General features: G+C 45.6%; 1 pseudogene; it reads right to left on the reverse strand.

Moving 5' to 3' along the window:
* Nucleotides 1–2,990: 2,990 nt before the first annotated feature.
* Nucleotides 2,991–20,831, reverse strand: LOC127192043 (RNA-binding protein FUS-like; annotated as a pseudogene).
* Between the last annotated feature and the right edge of the window lie 1,571 nt (nt 20,832–22,402).

Below are 22,402 nucleotides of genomic sequence, written 5' to 3' on the forward strand. Positions count from 1 at the left end.
CCCTTTGCATATATGTTACAGTTGTGTAGCTTGATCTTGTAGAACTCTTATCAGTGGGTGGGGTAGTCGTGGTGGGGTTGGGGGCAGTGGGGAGAAGGGGCTGTCTGACTCCGTTGCTTGCTTTAGGGACCCTTTTCCTCATACTGGGCTGATTTGTCCAGCCTTAACGGGGGGGGGGGGTGTCTAATCTTACTGCTACTTGATATGACATGTTTGATTGGTATCTCCGGGAGGCTGTGCCCTCCCTGCCCCGTCAGATGGAAATGATGACACTGCAGGATCACCTTTAGGGTGGTAGATTGGCTTTATTCAGGGTGAAAGAGAGCTATATAGAACTTTGGGGAGGAGGTAGGAAGTTCCATGGTGGGCAAAAGTCACTGGCTGGAGGGCTAAGGTACGGGATCCCAGGTGCTTCCCGAAAGGGTTCTTCTCTAGAGAAAGAGAAAGGGAGTTGGACCTGTAATTTGCCCAAGAACTATCTTTCTTTCTCTTTCTTTCTTTCTTTCTTTCTTTCTTTCTTTCTTTCCTTCTTTATTTTATTTATTTATTTATTTATTTTGTTTTTCGAGACAGGGTTTCTCTGTGTAGCCTTGACTGTCCTGGACTCACTTTGTAGACCAGGCTGGCCTTGAACTCACAGTGATCCGCCTGCCTCTGCCTCCCGAGTGCTGGGATTAAAGGTGTGAGCCACCACGCCTGGCCTGTGATATTCTTCAAGTAGAGGATGTGGGGGTCTAGGATCCTGGGCAGAGAAGAGGAAGCCTCATGGACAAAGGGAGTCCTCCATTTTACATGGAGGTCAGGGCTTTCCTGTGCACTGGTTAACAGGAGGCCTGCTTTTTTTTTTTTTTTTTTTTTTTTGAGAAGTGGATTGTTGGTGAGGAGAGGTTGGGCAGTGGGACAGGGAGGAGAGGAGGAGCGGAAAGGATGGTTGGGATAAACTATATGAGAGAAGAATAAATGAAAAAATTTAAATCCTCTTTTATATTAACGATCCCCTAAATGTCTCCACTTTAAGCAGGCTTAATCCTGTTTCCGGATGCTTTCTGAGGAAAGCCTCACTTGTGTGGCCACTATCTCCCAGGTCTATAAACACACAGAGTATTGTGGCTTCTCCAACTGGGTTCTGCCTTGGACTAAGTTCTCTAACGCAGGTGTCTTGTTTCAGTATGTCCATTAGCCTCCCTGTAACAAACTGTGTTAACAGTGGCTGCCTGCCTATGTCGGGAGGAGCTCATGAGGGAGGTGTCTTCCCTGATGAGGAGAGAGAAAAACATCTTCCTGGAGGTAACTCCATCCCATACCACAGCTTTGTTGCATCCTTTCCTCTAAAAGGTGATAAAATTCATTGCCTGAATGACCATGGCAGAAGCCCTGGCCTTTAGAGTACATGGGCACCATGGAGTAGGCATGGCAGGATGAAACAAAGACAGAATGGAAAGTTGGGTGGTGTCATCTTCTAACACTTGCTCGGAACAAAGGAAGGGAGCAGAGGAAGTAGGAAAATGCTCCCCAAAATCTACACCACGCAGAGTCAACACCTCCTAGGCAGAACTTCCTGGAACTTAAAAGGTCACAACGCCATGAGGTTCTGAAATGTCCATCCCTCAGGAAGGACACCTGAGCTCCTTGGTCCACCATCAGTCAGCCTGAGTCACTTCTAGCAAGGCTGTTTGTCTCTTGGCTGCCTGAGTTTTGGGACCAGACTTTGAACCTGCCTTCTTGGAGGGAGATGGCAGGCTCTGATGGCCACCATTCTATGGAGGATAAGAAGAAATAAAAATAGCATACTATTCAAAAGAAGCATGGATGAGGCCCCAAGAAGCAAGTGTATTTGATTCATTATCCTGTACAGTCCCCAAAAACCCCATCCAGGGAGGTTCATTCTCAAACCGTTTCATAGAAGAGGAGTTTGAGGCTCAAAATGGCTCAGTACCATTTCCCACAGGCTTGTGCATCTGAGAGATGTTGGCACATTTTGGATTCATGCTTGGGGAATTCCAAACCCAAGCTGTTAAATACTATTGTATGCCTTTACTTAGGAAAGAATTATAAAGGCGCCAAGCAATAAATCAACCCCATTTAGTCAGGGGAGGACTATGCTCTGACCTCCTTAATCCCTTCATTCTGAATGCATCTACAGCTGAGAGATAAAAGGACCCTCTTCCCTGGAGTAATTTCCTGTTCCCTCTTACTGAAAGAATTGAGCTAGAGGGATGATTTTTTTCAGTCCTCAGACTTGCAAACCTCTGCAGTTGTTGGTGAGTGTTAAATCATAAGCCGAGGGTAGCTTTCTCTGGAATTCCACGTTGGATTCCTGAGCTATAGAAAGGAGCAAAAATAAACAGTGTCCCTGCTGAACTGATTACTGAAGGGAGTTTTTTTCTTACTAATACTGTTGGATATTATGCAAACCTCCATCAAAAAGAGCTTTCCGATAAACATAAGCTGCTGAGTTCCATTTAAGGGATTAGCTTACAAATGCTATGGAGGTGAGTCGGCCTGACTACAGAATCTCTGATAGCAGTTACCACTGGGCAGGCTGCTGGGAGGGCAGCCAGGCTAGACTGTTATATATGGAATTAGCCACCAAAAGGTCTGCATGTGGAGTTGAAGCAGCCTGTGACCCCATAGAGTTCAATTAGAGAGCTACGTGTGGTCCTGGTGAAGGCAGGGTTTCTTCGTCTGGATTTTTCTTCCCAGGATGGGAAACATGGGATACGACAGTACTTTCTGGGAGGGTTCACTTCAGCACCACCACGAAACTGTTCACATGACAAAGAGCTCCAAGTTACAAGAGAAAGATCAGTTTGCTCTTAACAGCTTCACACAGGCCCTGGGGTCACAGGAGGGCCAGCATACAATCCACTGTTGGCTGGATAAAAAGGATCTATTGGGTCCCACATTTGATGAGTCAAGGGCTGGATGGAGCCACCAGCATGATGTGATTCTGGGCTGAAGTAACATCACCAGACTCATTCTCTCTCCATCTATTTACTCTGTGTTGATTCGTCAGTTCTTAAGGAGCCATGTCCTCTCCTTGCTGTTTGTCTGTGCTCACCCCTGGAGTTCATCTCGCCAGGGCCAAAACCATCTCTGTCCCCACCACCTCAGCCCCATTAGAAGACCTCATGGTCCCTGAATCAGCCCTAGTAGCTGCCTAGATACTATCCTCCTCTGCCACACTGATCATCTTCATAGTTACCCCCCTCACACCCCACCATGAGATCATCCTGGTCCCTTCCTGGGCCATTTGGTTCAGGGGCCTCCCACAAATTGCATTCATTTATCTAAAAGAAGTTGATGTTCTCACACGTAGGATTAGGACATCCCCGGGCCTTGTTGTCTGCCACCTTCTTTGGGATACCCTCCCTGGACACCAGCACCACTGTCACCTCCTCAGGGGCCTCCACAGCCCACAGGTTGTCCCTTTCTGCTCTGCCCCCATGACTATTGTCAACACCTCAGTTGAAGTCTTCCTGGTAAGCAGCAAGTGAAACCTTAATAGGACTCCCAGAGAATTCTTCACCTTCAAACAGGTTGAGAGCTGCTTTAGCGGAAGGTGGGTCATCAAATGAGACTATTGCCTCACCCTCCAGCTTGCCAGGTCTCCCTGTCTGTCTACATATCAATCATAGGCTGTCCGATTTTCTTCTGCATCTTGAACTAATCGTCCAGATTTAGTTGTCACATTCTTGCCCAGGCCTTGCACAAAGATGGTGTTGTCTGAATTATCCTGTTTGGAATCGTGACATGATCTTTGATCCCAACCGGTACCAAATTTATTAAAGACCCCACATCCATTTCTGCTCATGTACCTTCTGTTTCCAGGGCCACCTCTACAACCTTTGGGTGTATAGCCACCATTCCTGTGGCTGTAACTACTTGCCACAGCCCTCACGGCCTGGTTCCTGATTGCCACAATCACCAGTGCCACCGTCACTCATGGAGGACTGAGCAAGGTTGCCTCCAGCACTCCCTCCACCACCTCCCCTGCTACTGTTGTTCTGGTTCTGTTGTCTATAACCCTGAGGCAGGTTATAGGAGCTTCAGTGCTGTCCATAGCTTGGTTGTTGTCCACCATAGCTAGATTGTTGGCCTCCACTCTGGACCTGTCCATGGCTGCTGTTCTGAGAATAGCCACTGTACCTTCCCGAGGTGCTGCTAGGAGCTGTCTGTTGTCCATAGCCAGGGTAGGCAGACCAGTGTTCATAAGAAGACTGGAAACTCTGGATGCCGCCACAGCCTCCAGTGAAACCACAGCCCTCAGGAGCTGACTGGAGATCCTATGTTTTGAGTCTGTCTATGAGAAGAACCATAGCTTCTCTGGATATATCCTGTAGTGTCAGCTGACTGCCCATAGCCTTTGTAACTCTGCTGGTTACAGGGCTTATTGCTTTGTTGAGAACAACCCTGCTAGGCTGGGTACCATAAGCTCTATAGCTTTGAGTTACTTGCTAGGGATAGTCATTTGAAGTCAGCTAGAGATTTTTCCTCCCACCCCCATAGATCCCTGAAAATAATGACTCATAAGACTCATTAAATACTATTTACAAATACTTAGGCCATATAGCTAGGCTTTTCTCTGACTTGTCCATAACTTAAAATAACCCATTATATACTAATCTGTGTTCTGCCACATGGCGGGTTACCTGAGCTCAGGTACCATGTGTCAGCCTCCTCACATCTTGCCAGCTCAAGCTCACATGCCTGGCTCTCTTCCAGGACTCTTCCTGCCTCCCAGATGTCCTACCTCTCAGTTATTGACGGGCGCCACATCCACACAATTCACAAGATATTCTCTCAACAACACCATGCCCTCACAAGCCACACAGGCTGCCACCAAGCAACGAAATTCCAGGGACTGTGAACTAATGCAAGAGGACTGACTGGAAGCTGTTTCTTGGGAATGGTATCGAGGGGGTGGGGGGGTCATATTCTTGGGAGTAAATATCAATTTATGGTTTCTGAGGTGATATCAAGTGGGTACTTGATGATGAAAGTCCTTAACGCCATAAAAACCAAGAGATTCACTAGATTTCCCTCATCTGGGATGGCATGGCAGCTACTGGTGTCTTTCATGAGGACAACCTAGCCAGCCTATTGTTGACACTGATGACGCAGCTTCCCTGTCATAGCCACAAAACACTGTCCTGCAGCAGGAGCTTTTCCTTACAGTCCCCCCCCCCCATTCACTTTAGCTCTTCATCCACAGGAAGCACCTTGTGAGATTTTAACATGTGAGCGTATGACCTGGAGCAAGTAATCACCAAATTAAGAAAGCTTAAAAAAAGGACCGTGGGATACAGTCCTTTGGTAGACTGTCCAACCCCATCTCGTCATTGCTGAATGAATACATATGAGGGAGCCTCCACTGAGGAAATGCCTCCATCAGCGTGGCCTGTGGGCAAGCCTGTGGTGCGTTTTCTTGAATAAAGGTTGATGTGGGAGGGGAGGGCCCTGCCCTGCCCACCCCCCACCCACTGCGGAAAGTGCCACCTCATGGCAAGTGGTCCTGGGAAGTATAAGAAAGGAAGATGAACACAAGCCTTAGGGGAAATCCAATGAGCAGCATTCTTCAGTGATCTCTACTTCAGTCCCTGCCTCCAAGTTCTTGCCCTAACTTCCCTTCAATAGTATAGAACTGTAAGTGAAATAATCCCTTTCCTCCACATTACCTTTGCTCATGGTGTTTTATCACGGCAATAGGACGTAAACTAGAATGATACCCAAGTGTAAGCATCTGAGTTTTAAGTCCCAGGACCTATGTAGAAGGCCTTGGGTCCTTGGGAACTGTTGGCCTGTTAGGCTAGCCTATGAGCAAGTCCCAGTGCTGACGCAGCAGAGAGGGGCGGGTCCTTGGGAACTGTTGGCCTGCTAGGCTAGCCAATGAGCAAGGCCCCAGATTCAGTAGGAGAGTCTGCCTCTGCAGATAAGACTGAGAACGCTAGAGGAGGACAGATGTGCCCTCTGCTCTCTACATGCACACACCTTCACAGGGTCACCTGCATACATACATGTACACACTCATAAGATAAAATAAAGTAAAATGGTGAATCAAATGTGCATTAAAGCTGAATAAAGATGTTAAGTTTGGGGGAGAATCTGAATGACTAAATGCAGTGGGTGCTAGATCAAGGGTTTTATTTTATTTTATTTTTTTTTCAAATAGTGCTTGGAGTCAAAACTTTTCTATTTCCCAAACTGTTCTATCTTCAACAAAAATGGAAGATTGGAATCTTCTGAACCTGGAGACAGTATCTGTGAGGCTTAGGTGAGGCAGCATATTTAGCTCCTAGCATGTAAGCCATGAGCAGGATCCAGACCCAGAACAAGGCAGCACAGGTCTGTGGACCAGAGACAGGAAGGATGTGCAGCTCTTGTCCTTGCATTAGTTACAAGTGACAGGGCCAAGGGGATGCCTCAACACTTCAGTGGAACCTCAGTGCCATCATAAGTTCAACTGCAGCAAGGAATGGAGGGAGGGAGGGGAGAGAGGGAGCGATGGAGGGAGAGAAGGAAGGAGGGAGGGAAGGAGCGATGAAAAGAGAAGGAGGGAGAGAGAGGAGGGAGATGAGGAGAGGCCACACTGGCCAGTGGCTCCAAGGCAGCCGCAGGCTTCTTGCCTTTTCTCTGCTCATTATGGCAGCTCTTAGTTCATAGCGGCGACTGCTTCTTTGAGTTGCTTCTTCTGCCAAAAAGCTGTGTCTATAAACCAATATTTACCTGACATTTATTATAGTATCTTATCAACTCTAAAAGTAACCTCTGGCTCAATGTCAACACTGAGGAGAGGGCATGAAATGGAAGAACTACTGAGTTATCCATAGATGCTTTTATTTACATCATCAAAACCAGCTCAAAACCCTGATTGAAAATGGAGACATTTTCTTTCCAGCAGCAGCCAGTCTGAGCCATGCTTGTTCCAGGCCCTTGTGCATGGCTGACTGCAGAGGGCCCATAGTCCTGTCAGCGCTCCTGACCCTTGACCTTTTCCATGTTCGCAGGATTGATAATGGGCCTCAGCTCTCATCTGCAGGGTCCTGCTCAGCAAAACTAGTAATTCTTTAATTGAATTAGATGCTGAGGAAGTTAAAGGGCTTCTCTGCACAGCCGCCGGCAGCCTTGTGATGAAGAGATGTATGGCCCCTGCCTGGTCCTTCATGGTCCATGAATCAATTAATAGCCCTCACTCTCAGCTTGAAAATTCTGTGATTTATGAAGCTAAAATATTCAGCTAAGTTGACACACGCTTGGCCACCATGGGGTAAAGCTCGCTTGTCTTTGAAAAATCTTCCTTTCTGCTCATGTGGGCTTTAGATTTTTAAAAAATTATTATTAGCTTTTAAAAACAATTTACTTTTATTTACGTGTGTGTGTGTGTGTGTGTGTGTGTGTGTGTGTGTGTAAGCAGGGTAGTATGTAAGCATGGCTGTAATGCTGGTGGAGGCCAGCAGAGGCTGGCGGATACCCTGGAGCTGGAGATACAGGAGCCTGTGACCAGGCAGATGCAGGTGGGGTAAAACAAACCGAACTTCAGTCTCCTAGACAAGCAGCCTAACCATGGGCCACCTCTCCACTTCCTATTAGTAGATTTTCTAGTTATCATACGAAGTGATGTCTCATTATAGTTTTTACATATATGTGTTATATATAGAATATATGTATACATATATACATAGATAATACACACAGAGAGAGAGACAGAGACAGACAGAGACAGACAGACAGAGAGACAGAGACAGTCAGAGACAGACAGTCAGAGAGACAGAGACAGAGAGAGAGAGAGAGGCAGAGAGAGGAAGAGAGAGGGAGAGAGAGAGAGAGAGAGAGAGAGAGAGAGAGAGAGAGAGAGAGAGAGAGAGAGAGAGAGAATATTATATAGAGAAAAGGGAGAATTTCATCTTTGTTCCCAACAGTCCCCTCCTTTATCTCCTCTGCTTCTTCCCACAGACCCTTAACTCTGGGTTGCAAACCCATAGGGCAGGGGCTCTCGACCTTCCGAATGCTGCAGTCCTTTCACACAGTTCTTCATGTTGTGGCGATCCCCAGCCACAAAGTCATCTCATGCTGCTTCATAACTGGAATTTTGCTACTGTTATGAATCTAACTGCAATGTAAATGTGTGTGTTTTCTGATGGTCTTAGGTGACCCCTGTGAAAGGGTCATTTGGCCTCCAAAGGGGTTGTGACCCACAAGTTGAGAACTGCTGCCTTAGAGGATCAGGTACCTGAGTGTGGAATTGCAGAAACATAGGCAGCAGGTTTCTGAACACAACAACCAAGTTAAGTCGAACCCTTAATGAGCCCCATGTTGTGTCACATGACTTCCCTGCAGCTTTGGTTCTGAACCCACAGCAGGTCTTACCTTGCATGGTGCATGCTGTCAGACCACACCACACCAACAGAGACAGCCTCAGTGCCTTAGCTCAAAGTCAAGACTATGGTACCTTATGCTGTTTTCTGGTCTTATGTAAGTGTGATTGATTTAATTAGGAAAGAAAACAAAGACTTTTAGTGGTTTCTACCATCATTTCTCAGCAGTGTAGACATCAAAGCAGTTTATATTTTGGGTTACATTGTGTTAAAATGTTTGATTCTTAAAATTGTTACAGTTGCTACCTGCAGTATCATAAAGGTAATTAAATGGATTTTTGGTTGGGGTTGTGCTAAATTTCCAACATTTTTGAAATGGCTCTAAGCATACCTCTCTTTTTTCTAGGTATTTCTGTGAAGGGTAAAGACAACAGAGTCAAATACTGGTCAGCTCTGAAGACCAGTGAGCATGACCTATGCTCTGTGCTGTCAGCCAACCGGCCAAGCCTTCATTCTTCAGGTATAATACACAAACATATCCTTTTCAGTATGCAAATTTGCTCTTCTTATTCATCAATTGTAAAATTATCAATATTTTAAATACTTGCTTTGGAATAAGTTTGGTTGGTTTTTCAAAATTTTTGTTTTGTACGCTTAGCCTATATATCAATGAGTTACTATCAGCATGCATCTTCTTTTTACACCTAATATATGTTTATGTGACCAAGGTCTTGAGAAAATGTTCCTGGGTGAAGTGGGATCTGAGTGGACAAGGTTTAGGAAGGCTGATGTGGACTTTTCCTCTCCCTCAGTCTCTTTTCTAGTTTCCTATCTAGGATGTAAACACACACACACACACACACACACACACACACACACACACACACACACACGCCCACATGCACACAAGTGGTTCTGCCAAGATAGAAGATACATGTTCTTAGGCTCTCTGAGTACAGCTTATTTCCTTTCATGATGGCCCCAGTTGCCCCTATTTTCCTTCAAGTGACATAATTTCATTCATTTACGGTGGGTGAGACTCCGTTGTTTATGTGCACTGCATTCTCTTGCCATGGTGTGTGTGTGTGTGTGTGTGTGTGTGTGTGTGTGTACACACACACGCAGTTCCTCACACGTGGACATTGTAGGACAGTTTCGGGCATTAGTCCTTAACCTTATACCCTGTTTTGAGACAGGACATAGACCACAGCCTTCTGGGGAATTCTCCTGTGCTCACCTTCCATTTCACTGTTGCATGAGTTAGCTAGGTTTTGGGTTTTTTTGTTGTTGTTACCTTGACACAAACTACAGTTGTCTGAGAAAACAGAATCTAAGCTGAGAAAATGCCTCTTTAGACTGGCCTGTGAGGGGATTATTTTGATTGATGATTGATGTGGAAGATCCCAGTCTACTGTGAGCAGTGCTGCACCTGGGCAGGTAGTCCTGGGTGTATAATAAAGCAGAATGTGACCTTGCTTGACCTCACCTGGAAATGTGCACACCAGCTGCTCAGACCTGTCACCGTCCTGACCAGGAGGATGTCCAGAACTGACTACAGAAGTGACATTCATGCTGACTCTGGGGTGAGGGACAAGTTTTAGCTGGTAAATCAGCTTGCATTTGTTGAGCTCACAGAGAGCAGGGCTTAACTAGGACCACGTTGGCCTCCTGATCAAACCACGCCTAAAGTTATATGTGAGGTTACAGGTTGCCTCTGCCCCAGCTAGTGTGAAAAGGGGTCCATGTTGCATCAAATCAATATTAATAGGCTGCCAGGGTTGCCATCCCTCTTAATTTGTTTGGGTTTCAGACACATGCTGATCCACTGCACCAGCCCTCTGCATGCCCCCACTAAAAATTCAAGGCATATTCCAGACTCTGGGGAAACAGAACCTTAAACTTTGGGCACTGAAAGGCTAGAAAAACTCACATGCATGATGGCTCTGGGTGTAAATTTTTACCTAATCAATTCCACTTTGAGAGGCAGCCTGTGTAATATCATCTTACTGACTCTACACCCAGAATCCCATCACTGTCCCTTGATCTGACTCCTGCCCGCTGGCACTTTGACAGCCTGTAGACAGACTGTTATTAAGATGGAATTTGTATGGATTATTTTCAAGCCCACAAAAGAATCCCCTTGTTATTTATTCACAGGGTTTAGTGTGCAATATAAATTTAGCCAATTTGAAGAGCCTGACTGGCTGATCTTGTTAGAAAAAGCCAAAGGCTGTTGTCTGCTGTTCACACAACGCCCACTGCAAATCTCATTTCTAATTGCAGGAACATCATTTTCTGCTTCCTGATTATATAGACCATAGGGCAGTGGTGTGTTTGCAGGCCTCAGCTTATGGCATCCGGGATGCCGTTAATATACCCTGCTGGGACATTTTGCGGTCCCCTTCTCAATACACAAGGTAGAAACAAAACTGGGAACCGGCCTGTATGTGAGGTCCCAAGAGATAGTCCAGAACTGGCTAAAAAACGATGCTCTGAAAATGCGCTTCATGGGTGGATAGACGGCTCAGTGGCAGAAGTGTGTTCATGTGGAGCTGAGTTAGACCCCCAGCGCCTACATAAGAAGCCAGCTGGATGTGCAGCAGGCTGTAAGCCGAGCCCTTGGGCAGCAGAAAGAGGAGGCTTGTGGGGGCAGAAGACAACATAAGGTACCATAGTCTCGACTCTGAGCTGAGGCACGCAGGCTTCAGGCTACATCTAGGCTCAACGAGAGACTCCGTTTCAAAGGAATAAGGTGGGAGAGTGACAGAGCAGGAATTCTGGCATCTGCCTTTGGCCTCCACATGCATGTACACACAGGTGTGCACACATAGTCATGCGCCCTCCCCAACACACACACACACAGACACACACACACACACATCCAAAAATAACACAAAATAAATGCTTGAGAGCAGTGGATCATTCCATCCAGGGTTTTGGGGCAGACCTCCACCCAACAGGTTGCCCCGTGGGGATGTGTGGTCATGCACACGGAGACTTTAGAACTCACAGCTGTTATCCTAACAATCTTAAAGACCCCCAAGTTCCCAAGCCATTTAAAACACTATACCTAAATTTACCATGATGGCTCTTCCTTCCATTTTGGTTCTGTACTCATAAAAAGCAAAAAACCATAACTAAAAGCAAAACAAAAGCAAAACAAAACAAAATACTCAGTTACCCAGTGAGCATCAGAGGGAATAAAGGAAAAATAAACACATGACCAATAGAAACGTGTGCATGTGCACGCACATGTGTGTGTGTGTGTGTGTGTGTGTGTGTGTGTGTGTGTGTGTGTCTGAATGCCTACATGTCCCTGTATATGTCCCTTTGGAGGCCAGAAGAGAGCATCTGCTTCTTAGGAGCCGCAGTTACAAGCTGTTGTGAGCATCCTAATGTGGATGCAGGGAATCAAACTCTGGTCCTCTGTAAGGGCAGAGGGTTTTAACCACTAAGCCATCTCTCCAGCTCTCCTCCTTTTCACTTTTTGAGGCAGCATCTCTCATGGATGTCACCGGACACCTGACTAGATTGGCTCGCTCAAGCACCTAAGGGACCTCCTATCTCTTCTTCCCCAGCACTGAACTGGGTACCTGCCACTCTCCCAGCTATTTATGTGGGTGCCTGACATACAGACTTGGGGCCTCATGTTTACACAGCAGGTGTTTTCCTGCCTGAACCGTCTCCCCAGCACTTCCATTACTTATGTTGGAGGACCATCTACAATGCCGATGCTACCACTGCCATGTGTACAAACAGCAGGGATTACTTACACTGTTTCACACATAGCTTTATTTTTACTCTTGATTACACTTCAATCATAAAGACTCTTAGAAGGACATTGCAGAAGGTTCTACAAGGACATTGCAGAAACCTTCCATTGGGCGGATGTGCTGACTCACCAAATCCTCTTCTGCTGGTTGCTTCTGTTGGTCTCTTCTCATACACACGCGATTCTGAGGTGTACTGTGTAGCATATTCTTAAGAAAATGCTCACAAGGGACTGTATGGTTGTCAAGGATCAAAGCCTTGAAAAGACATCTCTTAGCTCAACAGATGAGAATGTTTGCCAGACATCTAACTCAGGCTCCCAAACTGCCCTTTGTGACCATCTATGGCTTCACTCTCTCAGAATGGTGAGCCACAGCTCCCGTGTGTTTTAATCTCTCATTTTCCTGGTTCTCCTTGATTGTCGTGATTCCAAATGTTTTCTTGAGCTAAAGGATTCAGGCTACATCTGCCCCAAAGAGACTGCCGTTGTCACTAGTCTGAGAGAAAGGCAACACAGGTACTGTATCACGCAGTATTTTGGTTTCTTATTTTACTTCATAACAAAGTATGTCAACAATTGCTGCTTAAAATACTAACGCTGCTTCCAGCCTTCTGGTTGTGTGGCTTGGCTGAGCTCAGCTGGGTGGCTCTTGTGCTCTGTGTTGGCTACCTCTCTGTCATGCTGATAAATTACCATGGCCAAAAGAAACTTATGGAAGAAAGAGTGTGTTTGTGTTTACTGTTCCAAACAGATGAGTCTGTCATGGCAGGGAGGCGTGGCAGCAAGTGACAGGCATGGTGCTGGAGCAGGAAGCTACTTGAGAGAGCATCTCACCCACCATGTCTTCCCCGAGGGTCAACTGAAACTGTCGCTGGCGTCAGCTGCCAGCTGAGTGGTTCAGCCAGGGCTGTTGAGGAGAGTGCCTCGGCTTTTCTCTGGATGATCTTTTCATGTAGCCTGGCTTTTCTCACACTATGATGTCTGAACTCCATGAAGCAGGAAATAGAAACCACAACTTGGCATGAGGTATAGGAGCCCTGAAGGGGGCTCCAGCCACACTCTCTTGGCCGTCATTCACCATGACCCAAGGACTGGGGAAAACCTTCTATGTCTCCACATCGGGATGAAATGTGCATACAGGGTGAGGAAGGTTTACCTGAGTTAACAAAAGCATCATGAAGAGATCGGAGAAGGATGGCAGAGATGGACGTGTCTCAGCCGTGTGGCTTTAGGCATGCTGCTTGACTTCTCTGAATTTTAGTTACTGCATTTCAAAAGGAGCAACAAGGACATCTGTCTGTAATCATGGAATAGAGAGCTTATATGTATTGTTCATATGTGTATATGTATGTGTTCACATGTATATATACATATATGTCCATATGTGTATATACGTAACTGCTCTTATGTATATGTGCATGTGCTAATATGTGTATATGTGTTGATGTATATCATCTACCAATAATCGTGAAGTTTAGAGGTTGTGTATTTGCTCATATGCATATATGTAATAGTATCTACCATCTGTTGTTTATATACGTGTCATCTATAAACATGAGGACTACATGTGTGTGTTCTCATATGTGTATAGATATTAATATCTATAATTTGTCATCTCTTTATCTATCCATCCACCCATCTCAAAGTCTATATGTAGTACACAGAGTTGGCAGTATCCATCATCATTGTGAAAGTTGGTGTGGTCCCTTTCCAGCTCATGCTCCAAGGAAGCCATCTGACCTCTAATGTCACGTCTGAAAAAATGGGAGAAGACAAGTCCTCACAAACCCATTGAGATGATAAGCATAGCATCCTGTCAGATTAATGAGATGAAAGATGTGAATGTCCCGTCTTCACCCTTGGCCGTGCACTATGGGCTGTGGGAACCACGAGCAAACCCAAGATGCTCTGCGCCTTCTTGCTGAGGCATCTTGGCTGATTGTGACACAGGTCTGCCCCCACCTCTCCTGTTGATCGGCATAATGAAAAGGCCACACTGCTTTAGTTTCTGTGTTCATTTTAGAAATAAGCACACAAATAGACACCGCAATGCAGCAGGAAGTCATTCTGGCCGCCAAGACTCAGAGTTGCACTCAGAAACACGACTATAAATTCTCCTCCTCACTGAGCATCTGGCCACAGGCAGGAGCCTTTCAAAGGGATTTGCTTTGTGTTTTCTGGAGGGAGAGAGGGCTAGAAATGACAAAACATCCTCTGCCCTAGGTGTGCAGGAAAAGTGTGAGTTTTGAGAATGACAGAGGACTCTGAACTATGAGCTGTGAGGTCACCTAGGTCTTCAGGATGCAGAGTGGCCTGGGACAACCTCCACACTGGCAGCCGTTATCAGTGGAGCCCAGTTCCTGTGCGTTTCCTGACATCACACGCATAGAGAATGTGTTGTTGAAAGGAATCCCCTCTGGACTTCAGTTAAACATTGCAGCCCGGCACCTTCATTCATCTCCACTCCTCCCTGGAGACTCTCACTTAAATGGCACTTATGGGCTGCACTGGGGCGAACAGGACAAGAGACAGAAAAGGGAGGAAACACAGAATGAGACAACGGCAGCAGTGGCTCAGACGTGTCCACAGAGTTTGAAGCCATGATACATGGTTGCAGAACAGGAAGTAAAGCAGCAGGCTGAAGAAAATGAAAATCTCAGTCCTGTAAGGGCAAAGACCAAACATATGGCGGCAGCTCTGGTACTAGAACCTCACAATGTGTGGGTCATTTTAGGCGTGATCACTGGGGTGCACTTGTAAGAGAAGGGTAAGGTGATCGGTAGCTGTCTAAGCACCCAGTGCCACCCAGTGATATCAGGAAGGGGGTAGAGGGGTGATCTGAAGAAAGGGAAGTGGGCTGGTCCTGTGTTCATGAATAACAAGCACAGCCAACAAGCAGCTCAGGAGACTAGAGACAAGGAAGGGCTACACTGTGTCAGGGTGCTGGCTGGCAAGACTACCATAATGGTGAGATCTAAGTCTTTTCCCTCAAACTTAAGACAAGAACAATCTTCCTGAATGAAACAGAAATCAGTAACTACGGATACCAATAGTTGGCTTATCTCAGGAGAATGGCTGGGCCCAGGGTTTTAGATTAGCAACTTTTGTAGAGCTGCAACCAAAGAACCTGAGGAAGAAAAACTTCAAAGAAACAAAGATTTATCTTAGTTCATAGTTTCAGAGTATTCAGTCCACAGTCCTGTGCCCCCATGACTCTGGGCCTGTGTGGAGGCAGAGCATAGGGGTAGGAATTTGTGGTGGAGGCTGTTTATCATGGAAAACAAAACAGAGGGGAGGGGACAGGAGTAAGACACATGAGAGGCTCTTCTCTTAGCAACTTGCTTCTTCATTAAGCTCCATGTCTCAAAATGTTCCATAGCCCCCAATAGTACTACTAGCTAAAGTGTGTGTATGTGTGCATGAATACATGTGTGCGTGTGTGTGTGTGTGTGTGTGTGTGTGTGTGTGTGTGTGTGTGTGTGTGAATGCAATGAAGGCCAGAGATTGATGTCAGATGTCTTCTTCAACCACTCATTATCTTATTAACTTTTTACATTGTTATCTATTATTTTATGCACACCTGGGTGTGTAGGGATGTGTGTGGAAGTCAAAAGATAACTTATAGGAGACAGTTCTCTTCCTCACGATGCAGGTCCCTGATTGAACTCAGGTTGTCAGGTTCACCAGCAGACACCTCTACTCCATGGAGTCATCTTGCTGGTCCGGTACCTCATTCTAAAGACGTTTCTTATTGGAACTGGAGAGCAGTGATTCAGCTAGACTGGCTTCCATGAAAACTCCAGGGGTCCCTGTGACCCTGTTTGCCTCTGGCTGTGATGACAGGTGTACACTGCTGCACTTAGCTCTTTATAAGGACGCTGGGGGTCAAGTTCTTATGCCAGAGCAGCAAGAACTTCTTATCTCCTGTCTTAGTCAGTGTTCTATGCTGTGGATAGACACCATGACCACGGCAACTCTTATAAAAGGAAAGCATTTAATTGGGGCTGGCTTACAGTTTCAGAGATTTTTTTTTGTCCATTATCCTCATGGCAGGGCACATAGTGGCACACAGACCACATGCCAGTTGAGAGTTCTACATCTGAATTTGAAGGCAGCAGGAAGAGAAAGGCAATAGACCTGGCTTGAGCATTTGAAACCTCAGAGCCCACCCCCAGTGGCACACTTCCTGCCACACCTACTGAAACATGGTCCCACCTCCTAAGCCCTGTCAAGGACACCAAACATGCAAAATTATGAGGCCAGGGAGGCCATTCCTATTCAAAGCACAGCGTCTTCTCAGTTGTTAACCAGGAGGCTCTGGGGCCTTATTTAACATGCAAAGCACACAGATGTCATTCTCGAATGATGAGCTCTGGCTGCAGAGCCTCTGTATTTGAGAGAACCAGATGCTTGAGATGGGTCTTTTATGCACAGACAGACAGACAGACAGACAGACACACACACACATACACACACACACACACACACACACACACACACACACACATACACATGGTAAAATGTAACTATGGGAAATAGGAACTGTTAAGGAAATTTCTAACCCATGATCACAGATCTTGAAGGTCTTCACAGAGATATGAAAAAAATGTTAACCCTTGTGATGAGACAAAGACACTATATTAAAAAACGAGCTTCAAGGTGGCTGGAAACAACCCCTGGACATTAAAAAATGTCAGTGATAGGGTTTTTATTTCCAAAAGCAGAGCAGAGGGGAAAATTTTAAAGAAGTTTGCAGAAAATACAACTGAGAGTCAAACATAAACAAACTAGAGATGTAGAAAAAGTGGGATGATTCTGAAGTCGTGCGAGTAACTGCAGAGAGGAAATAGCAGGTGACGGGGACATGTTATTAGAGGATGCATGCCATCGACCAGCCCAAAGTGAAGGACGTGAAGACTCCTGTCTGGAAGCCTTTCGAGAATCCCAGAGTACAGTGAATTAAATATAAAAGCTTGCAATAAGGCACACCATTGTTAAACTACAAAGCTGGGGGTGTAAAAGAAAATGTAAAAGCCGTAAGGGACTCACAAGACTAAGAACGCCACATCTGAGACTAAAAGCCAGATGTGTCAGGATCTGTGATGCCAGCAGCCCTGGGGTTTGCCAGCCAGCTGTTCTTGCCAAACGGATGAGCTCCAGGTTCACCGAGAAACCCTGTCTCAGAAAGAAAGAAAGAAAGAAAGAAAGAAAGAAAGAAAGAAAGAAAGAAAGAAAGAAGAAGAAAGAATGGAGAGTGATTGAGTAAGACACCTGATGTTTCCTGGCCTCCATATGTGCATACATACACGTGCTGACACACCAGCCAGCACTCACACATATGCACACCCATGAACACGCGTATGCACACACTTATACAGGTTCATAAAAAAGGACTAATATATATATATATATATAGACTTTATTCTGTTGGAATCTGTTTGGCGATCTGGTAGACTTTCCTGGGATCATGGTGAATGCACAGCTGTGTCCTCCGAGGAGCAGCAATTAGCGTTGAATGGAGAGAAGCCTGCTGTCTTCAGTTGAGATGCTCTGTGGATTGTCAAGAGTTCTGTAAGATTATTCTGGGTTGTCGAATAATAGACACAAGGCATTTTAAACACCATAAAACTGGGTCATCAAGATGGCTCAGTAGGTAAAGATGTTTGCCGGCAAGCCTGACAACCTGAGTTCAAACCCATCTGGTGGGAAGAGACAGTTGAAATCTCACGTGTTGTTCTCAGACCTCCACCCACGCACTACAGCATGACCCTCTCCCAAGTAACTAATTAAATATAAAAATAAAATAAAAGTAATAAAAACTTAATAAAAATACATCCAGAGCAGTCTGGAATTTGAAGGTAGAACTTCAGTCAGACTCTCCCACCTCTACCCTTGCCTTAAAAAAAAAAACTCTACATGAGCAGTGACAGATCATTTAATCTTCTTATAGGCCTTTTGAGTGAAACACTTTGTTGTTGTTGTTCTGGAAATTGAGACAAGGGTGCTCCACTAGGTAAGTTGTCTTCTACTGAGCTCTGGGGCAAGCCCACGAAGAGGGACTTTTATTTATACTTTCTGGAAGCAGAGACTTGAGGAAGTTAAGTCACCCAGTGCACATGTCTCCGAGAAAATTCAAGGCCATCATTTTCAGACCTCAAAGTCTCACTTTGGGCATAAGACTAAGTGCCCTTTTTGTAGCTGGTTTCTACTTGTGGTCTAAACTCACTATAAAAATGCAGTGTTTCAGATCTAGTTTGGTTTAAACACTTTGTGTTGCTTGTGGGTGAATGGAGGTTGCATCACTCAGCTGAGGATGCACAGCTGTTAGCTGCGAATCCAGCCCAGGTTCTTCTGCATCTTTTAATCTGCAAGGCACTGTCAGCTCTGTGAGGAAACACCAAGAAACAAGGCTCTGAGAAGGAAGCAAAATCGCAGCTATTTGTTCCTTCCCAAGGATAACCATACATGTCTACTTCAAGAGGAGAGAGAAACAACATTCTGACAACGGGAAATTTCTACACTCTGAAGGTTTTGGGTGAGTGTGATAACCATGGTTTTGTTCTCCATTAAGTATCTTCAGCATCTCACATAACATTCTAGAAAAGTCCTTGTAATGTTCTCAAAGTAGCATAGGGTAGCTCCCTGGAGCCTAGGCTGTGCTCACGGGGGTCTCCTGGCTTGGGTCAAAACATAAATTTCATTCTTTGGCTCAAATGTTTGTGACACCAAAATTGACATATTGAAATGCAACCCCTCTTCCTCCCTTTCCTCTTTTCTCCTCCTCTCTCCCATTCCCATCCCCTCTCCTCTTTGTTCTCCTTCCCTTTCCATCTCATTCTTCTCCTTCCCTCCATTCCTTTCATTATTTTCTCTTCTCTCTTTTGTGTGTGTGTTCACGTGTGTGGTTGAGGGAACACCACATATCAGCGTGTTATAATTGCCAAGGGTCAGTCTTCACCTTCCAACTTGTTCCAGGAAGGGTCTCGTATTGTTCCTGGTGCATATGCCAGGCTATTTGCTTCTAAGAGCTGGGGATTCCCCTGTCTCTGCCTTCCATCTATGTCATGGGAACGCAGGGATTACAGATGTGTGCTACAGCATCTGGATCTTAAGTGAGTGCTGTGGATCCGAACTCAGGTCCTGACGTTTGCGTGGTAAGTGCCTTACCTACAGAGTCATCGCTCCAATCCAGACCTAATTTCTGATGTAATTGTCTTTGGCAGGCAGGGTAGGCTTTTAGGAAGTGATAAGTCATAAGTGCTGAGCCCTCATAAATGTGATTACTGATTCGTGCTCATATACAAAGAGGCCCGAGGGAGTCTGTTTTCTCTTCCTCCTTCTGAGGACATAGTGAGAGGCAGACGCTGAGCTCTTACTTAAGACCAGATCTGCTGGTATCTTTTCCTTAGACTCCCTGCACCCAGGACTGTAAGCGAGACATTTTTGTTGTTTATAAATGACGTGCTCTATGGCCTTTGTTATAACTTGTGCATCTCTTTCCTCTGTCTCTCCTTGAGGGAAGAGAGATGCTCACCACACTCAGGAAACTCAAGATTTGCAACCTGCCTTCTGGAGTTTAATGAGCAATAAACACTTGCTGAGAGAAAGAAGAGTCTCAGGCAGAGTTTTCTGTGCTTTTGATAGTCATCTCCCATGCTTTTAGGTGATGCAGATGCCTTTGGGTAGCCCATTCTCCCATAGCAAAGAACTCATTGGTTGACCAAGCTAGACTCGGATGGGATCATTTCTTTCGTCTGTCCTCAGTGCTTGATCTGAGGTACACAGACGTTGTTTGTATCTACCCAGGAAAAGTCACACAGTATAACTCAAGTAGGCCAAGACGCCACATCACAGTGTCCAAGTGCAGAAGGGAAACAAAATTTATTGTTTCTTGATTGGGTACGTTAACATAATTGCAGATATCATCTCCATTTGACAGATGAGAAAACTGTAAGATTAAACTACTTCAGAATTAAAGACCAGAGGGATTAAACACACCAGAAAACATCAAGCGTATGTGAAGCCCAGGCACTCTGTCTCAAGCTTTCTACTGTTGCTACTTAATGTAGCTTGTTTTTTTCCACCTGTCAGTCAAAGTACCTCAGTCAAAGCTGGCCAGTTGAAAGCAAACACTGAAGCCAAGTATATTAGACACCTGGACTCCATTCTGCATATATCGTGCTTTCTGTCTGGAGCATCCTTACAGCCTGGACCACTCTGTCTAGAGCATCTTCACACTCTGGGCCAACTTGCAAGAACTGTGTTGTCCTCTTATACGCTTGTCTCCCATTCACCTTTTCAGAAGAGCCGTATCCAGCATTGTGTTAGGTAACCATCTAATTGCTGTGACAGAACACCTGACGGGAGCAACTTAAGGGAGGAAGGAAGGGCTTGTTCAATCTCATGGTCCATCACGGCAGGGAACACATGTCAGTGGGCGCTTGTGACATGGCTCATTATATCTGGTCAGCAGACAGGAAGCAGGATGCTGGGTGACCCCTCCCAACCCAGTGGCCCCGAACCCCACTTTCTCCATCTAGGCCCCACTCTCCCAAACAACACAACCAGCTACGGGCCAAGTATTTGAACATATGTATGAGCCTGGCCAAGGGTGGGTGCTGGACAGCTCACATCCAAATTTGGACAAGCATTTCCTCCAAGAGATACTCCCTCCCACACTGCACTTGGCTGAAGGTCCATCAGCCCACCCACCACCTCTTGAGACTTACCGTCAGATTTCTCATTATCGTCTGTTTCCCCCCAAATGAGGCTGTAGCTAATGGGTTTGATTTAATTTTCCATGTCTTCATGGCATGCCTCTGTTCCAGATACTTCTGCCTGGGGTTGTGTGATTTTGACAGGGCAGTATCAGCCTTGGTAACAGTGAAACTGAGAACTTGAGAGGAGGGGGTTGTCCTAGCTTGTCAAGATGGACCTGATTTCATCACAAGTGTCCTCACAAGGGGAGGTAAGTGAAGGGCACAGCCCTACTGACACCTTGGCTTCAGAACTTCTGACATTTGTATGAGTCCTTACAGCAGTGTCTGGAAATGAACACACGGTCCTAGAGCTTGGAAAGCTCACAGTAGGATCTCAGTGGACCTAACTTCAGCCAGTGATGCCAGCCTGCTCCTCCACACACACAAACACCCTCTGCTGTTAAGGTGGTCCAGTGAGCCCAAGGTGCGAGGATGTGACTCTGACACTGTACCGCAGAACTCTGACCACACTCTTCAGCAGCTCATGTGAGCGCATCCAACAGACTCACTCTGTGGCTTATGGAAAGTTGATCCCTCGGTGTCTTGGTTTTTATCCATCTGTTAGAAGGAAAAAGACAGTCCCGGTTTCTGCCTCACAGTGGAGTTCATAAAGATAGACGATGTTATTCAGCCAGAGTACTCCACGGAAGACCAGGTATGATATAAATACCGGGTAGCATTAATAATAAATATTTCAGAAATAAATCTGTTTTTCAAAAACAAATATACCAAGACACCCAGAGTCACCTGCCGCTTAGGGAAGACTGTACTGCCTTCCTGAACCAACACACTTAGTGCTTTTAATAGCTTCACTTTTTAATATTCTGCAACTTAAGGAACACACAGCCTAAGGATTAAATATTAAAATATTAAATATTAAATTGGACAGCAGTAATCCATCAGAAACTGAAACCTGTTTGTTTATCCAGGGCCTCTTAGGCACACTAAGAAATTCAAGCACAGTTTGTTATTCGCTGAGGTCATTGCTTGCTTTTTTTTTTTTAATGCCAGACACACAGGCACCATATACATCTTTTTATTGATCAGAGTGGAAGACGTGGATGAAATAGAGCCAGTACTTGCATCTGCTCTTGAAATACCCTATCTAGCATAGTAAAGCTGGGGGTGAGGGGCAGGGCTATGTTGAATAGTCACAGCCGAGTCTTCCAGTGAGAGAACCGAACCGATAAAGTTTGTATCTTTAAAGGGTGTGTGCCTGTGTCTTTGTGATACTTAAGGACAACAAATGTATGCGACCTGAGTTGTGAGCCTGGAATTAGACTCCACTGATGGCCTGATGATGAGCTTAGTGATGCTATCAACTGCGACCAGCACCCAAGTAAGGCCTGAGAAGCTGCTTCTTGGATAGGTGATCTTCAGGGTTCCCTATCCAAAGAAAGAGAACTTTGAGTCTGTCTGTCTTGTCTGATTTTTGCTTGGAGACTCTCCTGCCATATAAGATCTGTTCCTGGGAAATGAGCTGAAGATAAACATTTGTCATTCATTCTAGAGGTAAAACACACAGTTCAGTTAAAAGACAGAAAGGCACAACTCCA

This window comes from Acomys russatus, chromosome 7 (assembly GCF_903995435.1).
Source record: "Acomys russatus chromosome 7, mAcoRus1.1, whole genome shotgun sequence".
Classification (NCBI taxonomy): domain Eukaryota; kingdom Metazoa; phylum Chordata; class Mammalia; order Rodentia; family Muridae; genus Acomys; species Acomys russatus.